This window comes from Arachis hypogaea, chromosome 9 (assembly GCF_003086295.3).
Source record: "Arachis hypogaea cultivar Tifrunner chromosome 9, arahy.Tifrunner.gnm2.J5K5, whole genome shotgun sequence".
NCBI lineage: Eukaryota > Viridiplantae > Streptophyta > Magnoliopsida > Fabales > Fabaceae > Arachis > Arachis hypogaea.
This window is the reverse complement of record NC_092044.1, coordinates 7352827-7357840: the sequence shown is the minus strand read 5'-3', so window position 1 is coordinate 7357840 and position 5014 is coordinate 7352827. Positions and strand designations below refer to the sequence as shown.

The following is a 5014-nucleotide window of genomic DNA, read 5'->3' as shown; positions in this document are numbered from 1 at the left end:
GAATTCGATCCATTGCTTCTTTAAACTGATCCAGTGGCTCTTGTTTCGCTTGGCTAACATAATTAGGATCATATTGTGGTTGAAAGTTCGCATACATTGGAGGTGGTGTATGTTGAGGTGGTGGTTCTTGAGAGTAATTGGATTGGAATTGGGGTGGCTCTATGTATGGTTCATCGGGCTCATAGGGTGGTTGGTATGGTGGATATGGTTTAGGATCATAAGGAAGTGTTTGATTGTAGGTGGCTTGTGAGTATGGTGGTTCAAAACTATGTTGAGGAGGGGGTTCATAGGCATATGGTGGGGATTGTTGGTAACTACAAAGGGGGTCCACCATAGGTATTAGATTGATATGCATCTTGGAATGGCTCTTGCTCATAGTAAGTTGGTGGGGGTTATTGCCAAGAGGGTTATCCATAAGCTTGAGGCTCCTCCCACCTTTGGTTGTCCCATCCTTGATGCATGTTCTCATTGTAGCTTCCATTCCCTACAACATAATTTGAACCAAACTCATAGCCAAAGGGGTGAGAATTCATAATAGAAAATAAAAACAAAAACTAATAAAAATAAGCAACAAAGTCCTAAAACTAACAAAAACCAAGCAAAAAGCAAATATATACAATAACCAATAATAAGACACACGTTTGCAATTCCCCGTCAATGGCGTCAAAAATTGATATGGGAAAATCGTCAATAAAGAATTTCACAAAAATAATCGCGTTGCAAGTATAGTTCTAAACCGACAATTAAACCTCAATCAATATTAAATTGTTTGTCACTTAAGCAAACCCAATAAAATTAACCGAAGTATTTAAACCTCGGGCCTTCTCTCAAGGAATTGCAGGGAAGTGTAGTTTATTATTGGTTACGAGATTTTATCTTTTTGGGTTTTGAGTTTAATAAGCAAGGAATGTAAATAACAAGAAAATAAACTAATAATTAGAAGTACTATCCTCGTTATCATGGTCAATTGTGATGGTAAATGTGAATTGCCTTCACTTAGTTAACCTCTAACCAATGGAAGAAGGTCAAGTGCATACAATCAACTTGAGTCACAAGTCCTAGTCAACTCATAGTGAGAGACTAGCTTTGGTGAATTTCAAGCTAATCGACAATCTTCAATCACCAATCACAAAAGACTTTTGATAACTCAAGAGTCTCTAAATAATCAATCCAAGTTAAGAATAGAGAAATCTAATTTAAAATCCTCCCAAGCATTTTATCAAACACTTAGAAGGCACAAAATAAAAGTATAAAAAAGTAATGAGAGAATGTAAAATCTAAGACTAACAATTCCAAAGGAATAACAATAGCAAAGCAATTGACCAATAAGAAACATGAAACATGAATTGCATTAATATGGAGAAAAGAAAACAAAAGGAATTCATAAACTAAATTAGCAACAAAAAGGAATCAACAAGAGAAATTGATAAACTAAAGCAATAGAACTAATAAAAGTAGAAGAAAACTAAATTAAAACAAGGTAGAAATCTGAAATTAAGAAGAGATAAACCTAAAACCCTAAAATCTAGAGAGAGGCTCTCTCCTCTTTCAAGAAACCTACATCTAAACTTAACTAATGTGTAAAGTGAAAAAGTAAATGAATGATTCCCCTTCTGCTCCACTCTACAGCCTCTAAACTATGTTTTCGGGCTTGAAACTGGGTCCAAATCAGCCCAGAAATCGCCCCTAGCAATTTCTGATACGTGCAGTACGTGACACGCTGTCACGCATACGCGTATGCATTGCTGAACAAAACCTGGTCACGCGTACGCGTCATACCACGCGTGCGCGTCGCTTGCCTGCTGCACCGGTCACGTGTACGCGTCGCTGCCAGCTTCCTAAAACTTCAATTTCTTGTGTTCCTTCCACTTTTGCATGCTTCTTTTCCATCCTCTAAGCCATTCCTGCCCTATAAACCCTGAAAACACTTAACGCACATATCACGACATCGATGGTAATAAGAGAGGATTAAAAATTAGAAAATTTAAGGCCAAAGAAGCATGTTTTCAATCAAAGCACAAAATTAGGAAGGAAATGTAAAACATGCAATTTGCATGAATAAGTGTAAGAATGGTTGATAAAATCCACTAAATTCAGTACAAAATAAACCCTAAAATAGCGGTTTATCAAGTCTCAACCTAGAACACGTGGTGGCAAGCCACAGTACTTTACCCAAGAAAACTTGTATCTCAGATAAAAGAAGTACAAAAGCCACATATTCATTCATAATCATTTTTGCATTTCATTAACAATCCATACCAAGTCAAATCATCATTCATACCATATATCACTTTTTTCTCAACTCACTTTACTTTAAAACCGAAATCAAACTCATCTTTGTCTCAAAATTCAAAATTCTCATATCTCAAATTATTTCAAGTCCATAATCCACTTTTTCTTCAAAATCAATTCTCTTTGAAAAGACTCTTTCATTTTTAAATCACCCGTTTAACTATTTTAAATCAAAGTCATTAATTAACAACCTTAGCAAAGACTCAAGACTCTATAGAAGAATAACCTACCTCATTTTCTTAAATTCTTTAGAAATCCTCAAAATCATAATTACTTAAATTGAAATCAATTAAAATGGAGAATAAAAACCAAAACTAAGGCATGTAAGCCAAAAGTCCCGAACTAATTTCAAAACCAAAATTATTTAATCCCAAAAAACAATTTTCATTTCATTCTTAAATCATAAATATTCCCAAAGGCCCGAGATTGTTTAGTCTTATTAAATCAAAATTTAAAGAATACTTCAAAAGCAAAACAAATTTAATTAATCAAAGTTCAATTTCTTTTAAAATCCACTAAAACGCCTCTAAAAGTACTTCTTTAATTGAACTTCAAGACATAGGTCCTTTCATATTTAAATCAATCTTAAAACATAAACTTTTCTGAAATAGATTAAACTTGAAACACCATCAAGAACCAAATAATATAACCTCTCAAATCCAATCCTTTTCTAAATCACACATTTTAAAATAGAATCTTAAATCTCATAAAATTTCGACAACATCTCCCTTAAAACTTGGATTTTGCCACCCTTTTCGGGTCCCAACCAAATCATTCCGCAACCCCTTCCACGGGTTTAAGACCAAATCAATTTAAAATCAAACTAATTCCGAAAATTCATATCATTCTCATACTTCAAGAAAACAGATTCAAACTCAACTCATTTTTAAAGAACCAAACTCGTTTCCAAAACTTTAAAGAAATAATGTAGCAACCATCCATTTAACAAAAACCAAACCACAATCCAATCAAACAACAATCATATTCATCTTAAAATAGTCCGACAATCTATAAGACTTATACAATCACTAAAGGTACACTTATCACATTAATATATTCATTTATAACAATTCCAAATTATAAAATTGAGTTCTTTGAAAAAGCCCCAACCTTGACAAGTCGAGCCCATAACCCAAATGCGTCAACGAATTCCTTTTCTCTTGACCCGAATTCAACGGTAGCTTTAATTCATAGCTACGTACACTTCGTAACAGCATAAACAACTCTAAATCACAACATGCAACCTCAGTTACTAAATTATAAGAACATTAACTTCGCGAAAACCTTAAAACACATAAAGAAATACTAATGGTGAGGATTCTAAGATAGAGAGACTTACTGGAATAAAAGAACGACGAAGTAGCCACTCCGAACTTATCCGACAGCAGCTCCGATAATGGTCAGAAGCTCCGGTGGTTCAGCAACAACCTCAATTTCGACACGCAAACCCATAAAATTAATCCTATAACATCCATACATCAAAATCTTTTAACCACAGATAACCAGAACGATTATAGTAAGAGCTTTAGAGCGCGAGCAACTTACTGTGAAAAAGAGAATGATGGAAGTGGAGCAGCAGCTCTGACGACAACCTCCAGCAGCGGTGACGGAGACAGCTTCACGGACAGCAACGCGGTTTGGCGACAAATCGGGCTGGGCGGATCGACGGTGACGGGTCAGGCACGCGTCCCCTCACTTGCGGCTGAGCTCCCGCGCGGTTCTGCCTCCTCTCTCCCACGTCTTTCTCTCTTGACGAAACTGCGGTGGTGACTACGTGGAGCACAGCGCGGCGGTGGTTACAGAATCAGCCTCTCCTCTCTCGCGCGTCTCTCCTTTGCGACAGCGCAGCTGGCAGCGGCAAGGAGTGGCAGGGCTCAGCGACGAGGTTGACGGGCTCAGCGACGATGACCAGCAGTGGCAGCTCCCTGGATGGCGGCGGCGGCGAGAGTAGCAGGGCAACATAGCGGCGGTGAGCTCCTCCTCTCCAACGCTCTCCCTCCCTCTCACGGCTTCCCTTTCTTTTGTTTCTTTCTTTCTTTGTTTCGTTGGGGGAGGGGTGAAAAGGTGAGGGTGGGATGGCGATCGTAGAGAGCTAGGGTTTGTGTATGTTAGTGTTAAATTAGGGTTTTAGGTAGTTTAGGAAATTTAAATAAAAATAGAATAATATAATGTAATTTTATAAAATAAATGTAAAGATAGAATAATAATTAAAACCAAATTAAATATATAGTATCTATCTTAAAAAAATACCTTTTAATTATCAATCTGTAAATTATTTTCAGTTAAATACCAATTTAATAACAATTGGAGATAAGTAAATTAATTCTCCTTTATTTATAAAATAAGGTTAAAAACCTATATGTTAAAATTAAGACATATAAAATACTCTTTATTTTTCAATTATAAGAACTTTAAATAATAAATAAGAATTTACTCAACTTATATATAAAAATCTCTAAAAATATAATCTTAAATAAATATAATAGATCATAAATAATTTATTAATAACTTTTTAAAATTCGGGGTCTTACAATTCTCACTTGGATGTATTCATTCTCAATTAGGTCTCACTTAGATGTGTTCGATTAATATTATACCCACTATCTAAATATTTGTATTCTAACTTCAAGAAGAGATTTTTATAACTCCAACTAAAACTCATAATAATGTGTAATTGACGACATGATAATATCGAATTACTTTTACAAACATTAAAGATATA

At 35.3% G+C, this 5014-nt stretch overlaps 1 long non-coding RNA gene across 2 annotated transcripts; it reads right to left on the bottom strand.

Annotated features, from left to right (window-relative positions):
* Window positions 1-1331: 1331 nt before the first annotated feature.
* Window positions 1332-4425, bottom strand: LOC112710178 (uncharacterized). Of its 2 annotated transcripts, XR_003156740.3 has the most exons (4): window positions 3838-4408; window positions 3632-3754; window positions 3403-3517; window positions 1332-1918 (listed from the first exon to the last, which is right to left on the bottom strand). It is a non-coding gene; the product is annotated as an uncharacterized lncRNA (long non-coding RNA). The 2 variants fall into 2 exon arrangements; XR_003156741.3 differs by lacking the exon at window positions 1332-1918 and having other exon boundaries at window positions 2415-3517; window positions 3838-4425.
* Window positions 4426-5014: the final 589 nt, after the last annotated feature.